The following is a 16324-nucleotide window of genomic DNA, read 5'->3' on the forward strand; positions in this document are numbered from 1 at the left end:
AGTTAAGCATATCATTGTGGCTTTACACAGTCAGGGTTTAAAGGGATGAAGTGAAATTGAAATATTTGGGAAGATGAAAGGAAGCATAGGTTCTTAGCAAAATGCCTAAGTGCATAGGTGTCCATTTGGATTTTTTGGAGTGAGCATGCACAAGTGTACAAGTGCTGGATGAAATGTGTCACTCTATGATCCCAATACCCAGCCTGCCTCCTCTAACAGCTAACAAGAGCAGTTTCAGGAAACATCCAACTCATCCTCTGTGCCTCTTGGCCAGTAATGTTCACAAGGTGTGGACACTTCAGAGAATGTAGCTTTCAAATTCTATCAAGTCACTCTTGATTTTTCTTATGGATGTAGAATGAAGCAGATGACATGTTCTGTTCCCAACACATAGGCTAATCCTACTGTTTAAATTCAAATATTTGCTCAAATATAGCACTAGAATTCATCTGATAAACTCTAGGAGAATTTTAAAATAATAGGACAATGTATTTTCCTAGCTCTTTGCAGAGGTTTAACTATTGCTGATGATCATTCCTAAAAAACAACAGTATGATGTACACGCTATTAATGGAAATACTGGGGTCAAGCAGTAAGAGTGTGGTGAAGTTGCAAGGAAAGAATAACTTAGTGCTTTAAAAAGTACATGAATATGTCCATCATATAAAAATGTTATATTTCTCTTTGGTTTCACAGAAGACTCAAATATCAGACTGCAATAACTTTAAGAAAATTCATGTCTTTTATAGGGCATTTGGCAAAGTGTGGATTAATGAAGCTAAGAATCCATCCAGTGATTTAAAATTACAGCTAGAACAGAGATAAAGAGAAGAAAGACAAAAGGTTTACATCAAAACCTTTATTATCACACTGAAAGCAAGTCTGGAAGTTTTACTAATACAAGGACTTGTTTTCTCTCTGTAGGCAAATTCACTATAATGACTTGGAGAGCATTTTGCAAAGTCAACACACAAAGTCAACTCAGTTTTCTATTTCCAGGTTTTATCTGAAGTACATATTCAATAAGGCAAAACTTCCACTGAATTTTGCAGACAGTTTTTCTTGACTAAGGCACTAGAAATTATGCTATGCTAATTACTTGGAGCCTAAATTATCATCCCACTAAGCACTAGAGCTACTATATCACTAGACTTGTTTTGTGGCTCTCTGACACCACTGCATGTCAGATGGATTCATTTTCATGTGGCTTTGATATTATGTCGTATTTAATACAATTTAATCCATTGTAGTTCACTTTAAATATGTTTAACATCATTAAAAATGAAAAGGGAGACAGTTTGCCACAGAGGTTTCTCATGTTTGTGGCCTGCCAGGACACTTCTTCCAGTATCTTGCAGTTGCCCATATTGTGGTGTATGTGCCCTACACTATATATATATTTCTTCAGCACAACATGGGCCAGAGAAAATCCTGTCTCTAATAAAATATCTGGTCCCCATGTAAAATGATGGAAGAGTAAGCTTCTGTGTATAGAGAAAATATTGGCTTCCCAATCAACCATCTGGTGTATAGTGGGAATGGTCTGAGTATCTTTCTCAGTTGGAACATTTGGAAAATGAATATACTGTTGCTACAGCTCAGGCTGTTGGCCATGATGTTTGTGATAATGTTGTTGATTTACCAGATGTCCTGCAAATTCCTGGTGTGGTACTGTTTCCTGCTCCTACTGAAGTCTTCATTACATGATGGGTTTATGATTGCAGTCATTTCTCACAGAGTAGGAGGGAGCTGGGAACTGTGTCCAAGCACAGCATGGAATCCATCATCCACTCAACATTCCGTTTGCAAATCAAAATCTATACCAACATGTTGCTTCTAGATCTCTAAAAATTACATGGGAATACATGTAAAGACATGAGTAATACCACTGGCATATTTTGCCATTTTTCTAAATCACTCAATGCCTAATACAGGTGCTTACACATCTGTCTTCATGTATGCACACCCATTCCTTTTCCCCACTTTCCAATTAGCAGGAAGGGATACAAATGGGAGTACTGAATACTGTGTTCACTCATTATGCTCAAGAAGTGTATCTGATGTTTGAATAAGGATGCTTCACCACTCTGCTTCTGCTCTGTTACAGTAGATTAATGCATATAATATATGATGTACAGCTGAGAACCTAGGCTTTGACTTCAGAAATTAACTCCTCTCTTTTACTTTCAGAATGAGTAAGCACATGTGCTGCTTTCTCTATTCTGTTTCATGTTGCCAACTCATAGATAAGATATTTATTTCCATTACCATGTGTTAATGGGGGTCTGAGTAACCTGTAGTAGTCTAATGGAAGGTGTTGGAACTAGATGATCTGTGGTTTAAGGTCCTTTCCAAACCAAACCATTCTACCATTCTATAATTCTGTATAGGTACCTGTAGAGGAAAATCATAATGGAGGCCAAGGAAGATACACACAGGGAAAAAAGCCTATTTCACAAGATTAACAAATGTATCAGTCTATTTTTATACTAATATCCTCACCATTCTTGTTTTCCTGGTGTGAGCATGCTTAGTCAGCACACTTTGGACATAATGACACCTTATAGGCCTGAAGTAAAGGTGGTTGTCACTGACTGAGAAAAAGTCAGAAAATGCACAAGAACATAAGTTCTTCAAATGGTATGTTGTCTTTGTAACAAGAAATAAACAAGGCATTTAAACAAGTATGAAAAATATAAACACTGTTTTCAAATTCAAATAGACAACACTTTCTTCATCCTTTGCTTTATTCTGTAGGAATGTAAATTACTCATTTCGAACCTAGGAATCCATATTGCCTAAGTATCAAGATCCCAAACTACCTAAAGGATATTTAAAAGATAGATGTACCTTTCTCACAAGCATCTCAAAGTATACAACACTCAGCTTGGCTGAGTGTCAGAATAAGCAGTAATTTTTGGTGGCAGCATGTCAGCAGCCAAGGAGCTGCTGCCGTGAAATACAGTTCAGGCAGCATAGTCCTGTGCACACCACAGAATTCTGTTCCATCACAAGTGCAGGTAAGTCTTGTTTTAGTGGATATTTATGGAACTTAATAGACAAGATACCGAAATATCTGTGATTAGGTAGATCCAAAGTCCACAAAATCTGATACGGGAGTCTTGATATTCCAGACTTAGTATGGCACAGCACTAATAACAAATTTCCTTCACAGATCAATTTCTTTTTATAACTAGGGAAGGGAATTCTATGGCAAAAAATAATCTCAATAAGAAGCAAGATTTTTCATGCCTCATGCTTCATGCAAGAGGGCATCATTTTCTGTGTGAGAAAATAGGTCCTAGACTATGTGTTGACTATGGGCTATTAATCTCAAACCAGGAAATGGCACAGTATATATTATTTGTGTCATTTCCACATTCAGAAGCAGGCAGTCTTTCTGAGATATATACAATTTTTTTATAAAGGAGCATATGTTTTCTCATGAAAGTTTCACCAGTGCTTTATTCAGATAGATTGGAAAACCTCCTTTCTTCCATACAATGTTTATCTCCAGGCTATCCAGATCCAGCTACAGTGAGAAACTATAAACCAAGATTTGTCAGCGAGAGGAAATTTTACAAAGCCTCTCTTGTAAAGGAAAATGAAGACAGAAAATATTCAATTTGTACTGAAGAGCTGGTGATTCCACATGGCTGATCCCACTGACTTTGCCCTGTGTGAGATCTCTCATTCCTCATCTCATTGCCAAGAGCTGTCTTTTAGCACACATAATTTCCCCCAATATTCTGGCTTCTTCCCAGGTGAGTTTCACACAAAAATACTAGAGGCATGGTGCAGCTGGTCCCTGATTAGGTAACTAGCAATATTCAGGTAGGAAACCTGAAAACAATTATGTGTCTTATTAAGACTCATTGTATGTAGCATTCTTGAAGGTTGTTGCTTCAGCTCAGAGAATCGGTGGTAGCACAAAGAAATGGTCACTTGAATCACCTGTCCCAGGTGATTTGGACAAGTATTCGCACCACCACAAAACTCTCAGAAGTAATATTTACAAGACTGTTATGATCAGCAATTTCCAAGCTGTTTCCAATTGTGACTATGCTTCCAGTTGAGATACACTTGCAGAAACCATTTAATTTCTTTCAGATGAATGCTCCTTCTCACAAAATAATTATCTACAGAATTGCTGCCTCTGCTGCATCCCACTCCACAACATTGTCAGTAGGCAAGACTAAGGCAAAAAAACAAAAACAAAACCAAATACAACGACAAAGAAAGCTCAGAGTTGTTATGTGCTACCTCTTATAAGTCTGTCTGTGTTTAAAATATTGTTGACTCAAATAGCTCAAACACCTACATCTCTGCTGGCAGATATCATCTCAGAAATAAAGTCTGCAAAAGGCACAGCTTAGGTATCCTAGCCTGACAGGTTTTAGCTCTCTCTGCTGGTGAAGGAGGATTTAACTAACATGCCAGAATGTAAAGGCGTGTAGGTGGTGTGCTGGCAATTCCTTTATACCAACTTTCATGAGGGCAGTATCCTCTGGAAAGAGATAGGGCAGACAACTGAAGACTGTAATATCTTAGGTTATCCCAGCAAGACTTGACAGAGATTTTGTGCCACAGTTCATACACCACAGCAGTTTCTATTCAAAAACAATACCATTTAAATGTTAAATATTCATATTCTCCAGAGTGAGTCTGTTAACCCTTAACCTGTCTCCTAGGGAAAATGAAAAAGACAAAGAGGAAGTGAAAATTTCAGTAGGCACTGAAATTTGATTTGATCCAGTTTTATAAACTGAAGTTGTTTCCTTAATCAGCTCCTGTTTGCCAAAAATTTTTGTCTCACCTTACTTCATACCTAGTTTTGGGTCAGGTCCTTTTCGTTCTGAATTAGCACTGCCATTCCCAATGTTTTCTTCAAAAATAGTGAATTTAATTCTTATTTCCCAAAGGAATGTCTTTTTTCCCTGGAAGCTGTGTGTACAGTAAATGGACTTTAATACCTTTATGAATTCTGTCCTCTGTAGTTCTTGAGTTAGTAAAGCGTTTAAAAGCTTAAGACTAATCATTCTGGATAATTGTAGGTTGTACATTAGCTGTTGAGACTCTGAACTTTCAGATGTATGGTAAATCGTTCTCTGGATATTGCAGTTGGTTATCTTTCTCTTCATCATTAAGTGATGGGACTGATGGAGATCAGCTGCTTCCCTTTGTAAGTGGTTAACATTCTCTCACCTGCTCTGCATGACTACTGAACTGAGGTATGTTGTGACAGTCTGCCCACTCTTCCCCGTTCAGATTAATGAATACAGCTTCAACTGTTAATTCAAAGGCAGTCAAGCTTATATCCAACAATTAGAGTACAACTTCCCTATTTGGTTAGTGGATATGTAATTTGGCACGGCCTTTTGTTCCAATTTGGGGTTAAAGTGTTTCTGTACTAAAACTGACTTTGCAAAAACAACTTCAGGCTTCAGGGGGCTCTGTGCTTATTCTTTCTCAGAGACACCCAAAGGACATTTCCTGTTTTCTCATACAAAGATGGTTGTTTTCCAACTGCCAGTATGTAGATTCAACCTGCTACAAAGGAAAAATTGTCTTTTCACAATATGCATCGTTTCCAGTTATAAAAATACTCCAGCCCAATTTTTGCCCTTAGTTACATCTGAGCAACCCAAATGAAAGCAAGGCAAAAAAGATATTGTCCTGTGAGGGTTGCACAGGTAGATCCCAAGAGACAGCCCTGCAGCGGGCAGGGCCTTGACCAATCAGCACTGCCTGGAATGAAGCTCTCACAAACCTCTTCTTCCCCATCCTGAGCACATGTAGGAAACTGCTCATTTCACCATATGCTGTGATACAAATATGCTTCCCAACATTTGCCTAAAATGTAAATTCGTTCATTCATGACAGCATTTGAGTCAGATACAGGTTCCACAAATGTCAGAGGTAAACTCTTCCAGTTAATATGACATGTTTTTTTCTTGCTCTTCCCACTTCTTTATCACACATTCATGCTGAAATGTGGAATCTGACTTTGAAATATGAAGTTTTTTAAGGTTCTCAGGGAATTTACGCATCAACTGTAAAGTGTCTATTTATACATCTGAATGGGATTATTTCTGCAAAGCAAAACTCCGAAGATTTGAATTCAGTGCCGAGTTCTAACTTCCATGGGCTTAGTATTTTGCTATGAAACGGTAACAATAACACTTAAGTTTCAAAAAAACCCTTTAATAATTAAAACTTGTCTCTTCCAACAGATAGATAAGCTGTCACTGCAGATCCTTAATTCCGATGATGTCTCCAGCGGCAATATAAATATTAAATTTAACAAGTGAATACTTTGTAATAGACCTATCTCCAAAGCTCCATTGAACTATTCCAAAATATACAATGGGAAATATAATCTTCATAAATGTGATTAAATCCTGGCAAATTTGAGACTCCTTTTAAATTCCAGAGACCCCATCTAAAAAGTAAGTGATACTTAAGCAAGAAAGAAAAGATAATTCCAGGATAAATATCTGAAAAGCCAGGAACTTTGCTATGTGAATGTCACCTTCTGCCATCTCTTACTTGGTGGACCTTAGATTAGGAGGAGGGCTTGGGTCGGATACCTATGAGAACACTTCTATGATAGAAAAATTAATTACAATTTTTTTTCTTCAATCTTTTCTACACTGTTAAATAGCACTCAGAGTGATTTCATTCAGGTTATGTTTCAGATGCTAGAAAACTTTGTGTTACAAAATGCATGTCCCAAACGAGCGGAGTTGACCTCAGGGTTTGGCATGTGAGTCAAAATTGCTATTCAGAAGGGCCACCAGATTCAGGTGGCCCTTCTGAACAACAAAACAGGTTCTTAAAGTTTGATGAAGTTTGCACTTTTTGAATTAGGAAGTCCAAAACAAATCCAGTGTTTCAAGGATGGCTTTTCTTTGGTCATTAACGCTCCCTCAATCTCCCTCTTGGCAGACATTAAAGCTTGAATCAGTACAATGAAATATCTAAGAAATGGAAAAGGAAGGGACCATTTGAGGAACCAGTCCTATGAACTCTTCAGGTTTTTGCCAAGAAGTGGTTACCCAAGCAAAATACAAAGGCACAAGCATTAAAATGCAATCAGCGACAAGCACTTATTAGAAGACCAAGCAATCCCAGACAAAGATTTAAGCAGCCCCAGACTGAGTGTGCTAAAAGTTCAAGTCCTTGTAGCATTGATGTTTCCTAATTAACCAGATGCCATCATCATAAACAGCCAAAACAAAAACATTTGATGCCAAAATCTCAGCACTATCACCTGGATTTATTTCAGAAACCTCCTATTTTCTCTCTCCCCTATCTAGCACACAGAACTAGACTTGCAACAGAGTACGTATGTGTCTGAGTGAGAGGAGCCACTACAACATTAGCATTAAAAGGTGGAGAAGGACAGAGGGCAGCAGCTGCCAACTCCAGAGGGAAGGCTGCACTCACAGCACAACACCCTGACCTGAGACCTCATCAACCCACCCCTGCTTGCTCTCGCTTTCTCTGACACTCACAGGCTTAATGCCATGTCTCTGTAGCTTTCCCACAGAGAAGAAGGAAAAAAAAAAAAAAAGAAAAAAAAAAGACTGTATTAGAAGTTAATAGTCCACTTTCACAGCTACACCACAACTGAATGTAATCTTTCTCCTCTTGTGTGACAGCCATTTTGTGTGTTAGATTGGAATGGACTGTTCCTGCCACTGCCGGACACCACACTGACTTCAATGGCTTTGTACGCGCAGCCCAGGACATCAGCAGTGCACTGCACGCCTGTGCGTGGGGCTGCACTTGGGGCGTGTGTTGCTGGTAGCGGGGCGCTGTCAGGGTTTAATCAGGTCAGGTCACTCTTCATTTCATCCCTGAACTGCTGCAATAGATCTGAGTTAGGCAGGAGGCTATTCACGACAGGAATATCTCCCGAATAGTTTTCATTACACACCCCCAGAGGAGCCTCTGAAAGGACCTGTCGTTTTCACCTGAAATGGCCATAACGCTGCCAGTCTATTTGCTCTGACTTTGTCTTTAATAAGGTCTTAAAAACTCCTGTCTTTCAGGCTCTGCAGAAAAAGCAAACTTAGCAGAGAACACAGCTGTTTTTCAGGGGAAAATCCCCTTGAAACCTATGATTTGGTTAATTGTAGGAGCTGGGAGGAGTGGGGGATGGAAGAGATATACACATTTTTAATATGATAACATGTTTCCAATAAAGCTTTACAAGATCTTACACAGCATGGTTTGCAACGGAGTGCTGAGTGCTGCTGCCTGAAAAGAAACATGCTTTTTGATCATTATTTATTCTTCCCTTTCTTTCTCTTTTCCCTTTCACAGAATAACAAGATTTGTGCAGAGAGGAAGAAAAGACGGAGTCTGCAAAATATATTCCCCCAAACACACCAGCTAGTTAAAGCATATGAATGTGTAGACAATAAAGTTCACACCAGACAGTTAATGAAGCTGGGGGAAAAAAATGTGAATTGGAACGTAATGAAAAATTCATACTTTCAGTGCATGAAAAGTAAGTGAATGCCCTTTAATTGTTCAGTTTACTTGCAGAGAGGACAGCTTGAATAAATTGAAAAATTATTCCAGGTTGTTAAAAGAAATAATGCACCTTGTGTAAATTCTTCAACTCTGCTAGACATGTGAATATGTCAGGATGTGAGTCACTGTAGTCTATCTGGTAGCCCACAGACCCAGGGACCAAATGAGGAACAGCTGTGTAAGCATCAAACTCATCCTTCACCCACTCATGGGCTGCAACAGAAAGTGAGGTGGCTTCTGTAGAGCTGGGGAACAAGGTACTGGGTTTTGCAGCCAGAGGGAGGAAAGGAAAGTTGTCGCTGCCATTGGAAGGACAAGAGAGGAAAGGTTGTAACTGAGGAGAGGTCTGTTGGTCCATTTTCCAGTAGCATGGCACCTCGCTTCCTGTTCTCCCTGTCTTTTGCCAAAAGCATAAATCTCTCTCAGAATGCTTTTCTAAACAGGCTGAAGAAAGAGGTATGGAATTATGGAGGAGCCAATGCCCGCTGTAAGCCTGCAGTCTGAGAAAGGCTGCGGCTGTACTGCTTAGCAGGACCCTGGTTAACACAGAGGGAGAGGTGGGAGGAAAGGGAGAGGAGGAAGGTGGGAAGGTTTGATAAGATACTGGAAATAGGAAACTGGGTGTAGCTGCTCAAGGGGTCTGTCCTTACTTTCTTTGTGTACAGATGCCTCCCAAATGGATCCTTGCACTACTGAGCAGATTTCAACATCTATGCTCCTGTCCCTGTCCTACATCAGTATTCTTAAAGACTGTTTGCTTGTTAAATGTTTATTTCTGTCGATCTACACACACTTCAGAAAGCATTTTTATCATCTTTCATCAATAAAGCACTTGACAAATGCTTGAGTAAAACCCAAAATAGCATCACTTACGTTGAAAAGAGAAAATTTACAAGTGTAAATTAATTACATTTAAAAACAAAAAAGAACAAAGGAGAAAAAAAGAAAGAAAAGGGATGCAGGAGAAATTACCCTTAAAAGCTCACAAATTAAACCCACATCAGGGTCAGGACCTGCAGCTCCTTTCTCTACTGCTCTATTCAGCACCCCAACCATACCTTCACAACACAAGACACTCCCATGATAGTCAATGTTCATATTGCATCAGTTGAGTTTCTCACTGTGAGAACTGTCAATTTATGATATTTTAAAGAAATGTGACAGGGGCTATATGAGTTCAAGTATAATCCCCTTGAACAAGAAACCTCCCCTGATGTTAAGGTTAAAGATTTTGTCTGTTATCCTCAAAACCAACCAATCATGGAACAGCTGAAATGAATTTACCTTGGTTTTGTACTCCTAGTACAATAATTAGTTGCAAGAAGGCATTATGGGCTTTTCGCTGTGAATAGTGCAGCAAAACAAATCTTAAGCAGCTTGCAGTGACATAAACAGGCAAGAAAGTTGTCCATTCTGGCATTCTTGGGCATTTTTAAAGTGACAGTCTAAAATGCCAAGTGAATTGTCTCAATTTCACAGCCATTAGCAGAAGAAAAGACCAAGTAGGTCGAGACTGTCACGCTAGAACCACTTAAATAAATAATAGTAATAGTCTGACACCTGACCAAAGGAGGATTTCTCCTTTTAGCACATCTGCTAGTTCTTTGTTGAGTCTGGTCTGAATGTGTTATAATTAAAACACCGTGCAGCCTGGAGTCACAGAAGTTACAGCAAGGAAAATTTGCCCATTATTTCCCAAGCAGATAATCATCAGTAATCATTAGTCAACCTATTCAGCCAGCAGGCAATATAGATGGATTAGTTGTAGATCATGTACATGCATTTGATCTTTTTATTTCTATAGAAGCAAAAAAGAAAGCAAATTCTATGAACTGCTAGAATTGAATTTCAGTTGTGTACATGACAACAAACAGAGCTTGGTGAAAGCTGATATGAGGGGACTTACTTCTAGAAAAATCTCAACTTTTTGTTGATAATAACATAACAGTGCCTCCTTAATTTCACTCAAGCCTCTACAGGAGCTAAAACTACACAGGCTCATCAAGAGAATATGCAAGATACATTGAGCTAGCAATAAAAAGAAAAATGTGACTCTACACATAGGCTTTTTCACACACTATTATATCTTTCAACTGTCATCATTAACTGCAATTTTAGAAATGTCTTGTTGTTCTGCTGCCTTTGAAAAATAGATACACTGATTACAATAGATTTTATTCTGATATACTGAAAAAAACATTCCCTGACAGGTATATGCTACTTTTAGTATGTTTCTTCAACACATGTTCATCATTATAATGATTGAATTTGAAAATTTACACATTCCTAGAGGGAAAAAAAGCTAAAATCTGTAAATTGTTTTCCTGTGGCAATTAGAATGAAAGTCAGAGCTGGAAGACTAGTGGCAACAGAGCTTTACATATTTGTATAAAAGATGAACTCTTCTGTCTCTTCACTGTTTATCAGAAAAGGAAAGAGAGAGATATACAGCACTGCAGCCTAAGAAAGCTGATAATGAGTTTTGCTTCATGATATCTGGTGGTTCTAGTAAAAAAAACAACAGCAACAACAAAACCAAGGTAGGACATCATGGCAACAGCAATCTGTACAGTAGAAATAGGATGATACTGTTGGTACTAAAGGATAGCTATCCTTTGCAAACTGACTGATATAACTGTGTCAAATGAAAGCCAACTTTGTACTGATTTCCTTGTCATATAAAAGGCAATTACTCAGTGACTGTCACTTAATGTGCATCTGTTTTGAGTGAATAGTCGCATTCATCCACTTTATAATAAGGTTCCCGTTGTGAATAATATAATAAGCATGAGCAAGATAAAACCCATCACAAGTGAACATGTCAGTCAGAGATAAATATGCTGATTTGTTGATTCCTCCTCACCTCCACCCAAAACAAGATAAAGCAAATATAGAAAAATGAAAATGTTCCTGCATAAAGCAACAAATTTTGAGGTCACAATAAAATGTACAGGAAGAGTTTCTAGCTGAAAAAAAAAAAAAAAAAGCTTCTTCTGTTTTATATATACAATGTGGCATCAGTGTTAATTGGCTGAACTTTGGAGTGGGATGTCATAAGAAGTCATGACAACTGCAAAGTGCTTGTCAAAGCCTAAATGGCATGAACCCACTCATTGGCAGGGAATGCCACCTGAAATATGCATTGGAGCAATTTCATTTTCTTTTAGTTGAAATCTAACTTTTTTTACACAGTCTGTAACTAACATTTGTGGCACTGGGTTGATGTATGCTGCATGCAAATGTTCCAGAAGAAGAGAGATCAGTGACCTGTAAATTGAATAGGAACCACAAACACTATCACACTTTCTGGTGCCAAATGATGACACTCGACTGCATAGATGGGATTCAGTTGCATAAACACAGTCAGCCAACGCCTTCTGAAACATCCTAACATCTTCTAGCATGCATTCAGGGCTGGCATGCAAGAGTGGAGATCAATGCTCTCCTGAGTTTTAACTGCTGCTCTGGAAGGTCATGTGTTCCTCATGGGGTTTGCACCATATCTGCTAGCCCAGGCTCAGATAAAGAATTTCAAATGGCAGTAGATGTCTGTGTTTAGGCAGCTGAGTCCATCCTTGCTGATTAAAATTGTCCCTTAACTTTAAACTCTGAGAAAGCTACTGAGTCTCACTCAAGCCAATGAATTTCATTCAAATTTCTCTCATCTGAGCTCTCTGGATACCACATGTAAGACATATTATGGTGGTATTATGGGACTAATGCTACTGACCCAGCTAAAGATCTAAAGTAGTTTTGCTATTTAGGACCTTTCTTTGTAAAATAACTCTGGCAAGAGGTACAGCTCACTAAGAGGGATTATATAAAGTCACCTATCCCTTACTCAGTGCTATCCATAATTGATAGGCATGAATGTGTTTATTCACATGAACTTAACAAATCCATTTTCTTCCTGTTCTAATAGTTGTCAGAATACAAGCCTAAATGCACAAGTATTATGCTCCCCTGTGGTACTTTCCTACTTCATTCTAGGGATTACATGGCGAAGTCACCATGAGAATTCATCCATTGTATTTAAGAAGATTGAATAGCAGCAAGCACCTTACCCTCCATCACTGGATGGTAGAAAAAGCCAGGTGCTTTTTCAAGGGCTGACATGGTTTCTTTTGCTCCCCACAGCAATTTGGGGGATTATACTTTCTCCCATCCTTTGCAGAAGTAATTACCTTCAAGCACTGCTGCATGTATATTGTACTTCCCACCTGCTGCCCCACTGTTTCACCTGTGAAAGCCTTAATTTGGTTCTTTAAGCATTTATATATTGCTTTACATCTTCAAAGCAGTGTACATGTGTTAATTAAATTACATGCCTAGAAGATAACAAAGTACAAGATACAAAGGCATTTTAAGCACACAGACAGACTATCAAGTTCTAGCACAACAGGAATAAATTAATAATGACCTTTTATAATGACTGAATTGCATAGCTTTGTTTTCCTTGCAAACAATAAGTCAAATAAAGCTATTAGGAATGGAAACATAATAGCTTTGCTGTCAAGTCTGATGGACCTGCAGACCTTGAAACCAAGCTATATGCCACTGGGGAAAAAAATAAATGGGGGGTGGGGAGGATCCTAAGATCCCAAATGAAAAATTGTTTCATTCATATGCTTGGTTCCACAGGAAAGACTCCTTTTATGAAAAGACCTATTTGTCACAGATGGCTATATTTACCCCACATGAAGATACAGATGGAAAGAATAGTATTTTCACATATGCAGATGTCTTTCTATAGAATCTTGGGATCATTTTTGACCAGGTAGTAGCTCCACAAAGAAATTTAGAAAATATATAATCATATCATGGCCACTGGCATGTCTCCTGTCCAAATACAAGTCCTCCAACCTTCACCTAGTTGCTACAGAGATGTACACACAATCTTCAGGCTTTTGAACCATGAATGATTTCACACACCAAGTTTCTTTGACACACACAGTTTTGCTTTTAAACAAGCCCGGCATAACTTGGCCTCAACCATGCTGAAGAGTTTTCTGCCTACCTCCCTTCCCAGCTTTATAAGGATCCACCAATTCTACCAGGAGCGCTCTTTCAAACATTGGAGATTTTAATTCAGCTTCTTCCCCCATCTAAGGAACCTTATTCCAAAAATTGATTAGGATGGTCATACTGTCCTTTTGGAACATAGAAATGAAATGGGATGTCTTTCTTTTCCTGCACTGCAGTTTTAAAGGCCTGAATTTTGGTCCTTCAAAGATAGGCTGTCAAACTCACAAGCAGGATAAAGACCTGGCCATTCTCCACAGTAAGAAAGAGGTCTGAGAGGGTCAGAGAAGCTTGGTAAATGCAAGCAAGGCTTAAAACTATTTGGTTTCTGAGTGAAGCTAATGAAGCTGTAATATCTATCTGAGTTTTCCAGTAACAAGTCATGCTGTCTTTAGTGCAACCCATGCTTATTTGATCATTCTTCTTGGTTGTCTAAGGGACCTAATGTTGTTGCAAATTCTGCTGGGTGGATGAATAATACAGGTTAGTTAAGTCAGCATTCAACACTCAGCCATTTTAGTAGCAAGGCAACAGCTCCATTAGAGATTTTTTACAAAATAATTTCAAGTTACATTTCCTTTCTTTCTGATCTCTGCAAACAGGACCTTTGGTAGCTAAGACATCTGGTTTTGCTGAGGCTGACCTATATAACTCATACATTGCCACATACAAACACCCAAACTAGGTCATTAAAATCTTTCCAACCCACCACACTATTTGCTACATAGAACTCCTTCATTCATATCAGAAAATTAGTTTTGACTCACAGGAGAACAGTCTGTTTTTGGTCTTTTAAAATTGATTTCATTCTCCTCACAAAAATGGAAAATGAGGAGCTGAGAGATTATTTGCAGTGATGTCCATATGCGTTTCAGTTTGCAAAACTAATGTGCGTATCTCTGTGTGTCACGTATGTGTGCACTTTTGTGTGCATGAGAGAAAGAAAAAGGGAAAAAAGGAAGGAAAGAAGCATTTCCAATTCTTCCAATTCTTCTCTTACTCATTTAGAAATATGTATTTGTTGTGTGAATTCAAACATACGTTAAGCAAAAATAGACCCTTACAGGTTACTGGTGATTTCTTAGCATCTTTTACAAATTTTGAGTAGGAAGTCTAGTCTCTTTAAGATGAACTAACTCCAACTTTTCTCTTACCTTGAAAAGAAGTAGGGGCAGGAGATAAAAAGTAAAAAAAATAAAAAGGACAATGTTATGGGCTGAGCTATGTCATTCTTTCCTTGTACTGATCAATATGTGAAGCCTATTGTAGTACTCTTACAACTTTGCCTTTGAAACACAGATCAAGCTGGGTCAATGAGAAAATCTTTTTGTATTAAAACTTCTTTCTTCTGCAGTCTATGGACAACTTGGGAACCTAGTCTTGTGCTGGATAACTACAACAGCACCTGCTTTCAAATGAGACTTGCTCATAATCAGTTCTTTGTGGCCTTTTTTTTTTTTTTTTTTTTTTTTTTTTTTTTTTTTTTTTGCATGTGTGTGCTACTCGACTTCCATCAACGACTTAACAAGCACAGAATATTTTAAAGCCTTTGATCCTAAGAGCTCTTACTCGTGAAACTTGTCCTCAGTCACTCCACAAATCTCAGTGAAGCACTGGGTAAGAACAATTAAATAGCATTTTGTGTATAAATGTCTGAAATACAAGAGAATGTAGTATACCACAATCAGAATCCCTTTCTTTCAAAGACAACTGCATTTTGGGAAAAGAATAAAACAGTTCAGAAACACAAAAATGTAAGTCAGTAATATTTAGTGGGCAAACACTTCAGTTTCTGAACCAGGGGTTTTGAGGAAAACCTTTTGTATAATCCCAGAAGATACGGAGCTAATGTGTATGTCCCAAACATGTATAGCTGGATGTCTGTGGAGCCAGCCAAGGGGTGTTGGTAATAACAGACAGGAAATTTGGGCAATAACCAAGGATTACTTGTAATAACAGGCAATGAGAAGGAATAATCTATGACTGGAGAGGGGAGCCATGAAGAAATAGGACAGCACGTTTCCAGAACAAACATCTTTGTTCTAGTTCCTGGAGGTAAACACAGCACAGCACAAATGCAGGAATGAGACCAGGAAGTGGGCATGGACTGTAGGGAGGGATCAAGACCACCCAACAACCCCAAAGCCCTGCAACCCATTTCCAGAAAGACCTGAAAGAATAGATCCTGCATGAGAACTAGTTTGCATAGAAGGTGAGAAACCTGTGTTCAGGGCCAAGAACCCTATTTATAAAAAGGTACCCTCACCCAGCCCAGGTGGTACCCCAGGATCCTGGACATCCCATCAACTGGATGGATGCTGGAATCAGGACTGGTGATCTATTTTTCTCCTTCCTTCCTTCCTTCCTTCCTTCCTTCCTTCCTTCCTTCCTTCCTTCCTTCCTTCCTTCCTTCCTTCCTTCCTTCCTTCCTTCCTTCCTTCCTTCTTTCTTTCTTTCTTTCTTTCTTTCTTTCTTTCTTTCTTTCTTTCTTTCTTTCTTTCTTTCTCTCTCTCTCTTTCTTTCTTTCTTTCTTTCTTTCTTTCTTTCTTTCTTTCTTTCTTTCTTTCTTTCTTTCTTTTTCTCTCTTTCTCTCTTTCTTTGTCCTTCTCCTTTTATTTTCTGTTTTCTTTTTTTCTTTTCTTCTTTTCTTTTCTTTTCTTTTCTTTTCTTTTCTTTTCTTTTCTTTTCTTCTCTTCTCTTCTCTTCTCTTCTCTTCTCTTCTCTTCTCTTCTCTTCTCTTCTCTTTCCTATTCTCTTT

Source organism: Zosterops lateralis (genome assembly GCF_965231275.1).
Source record: "Zosterops lateralis genome assembly, chromosome: 2".
Classification (NCBI taxonomy): domain Eukaryota; kingdom Metazoa; phylum Chordata; class Aves; order Passeriformes; family Zosteropidae; genus Zosterops; species Zosterops lateralis.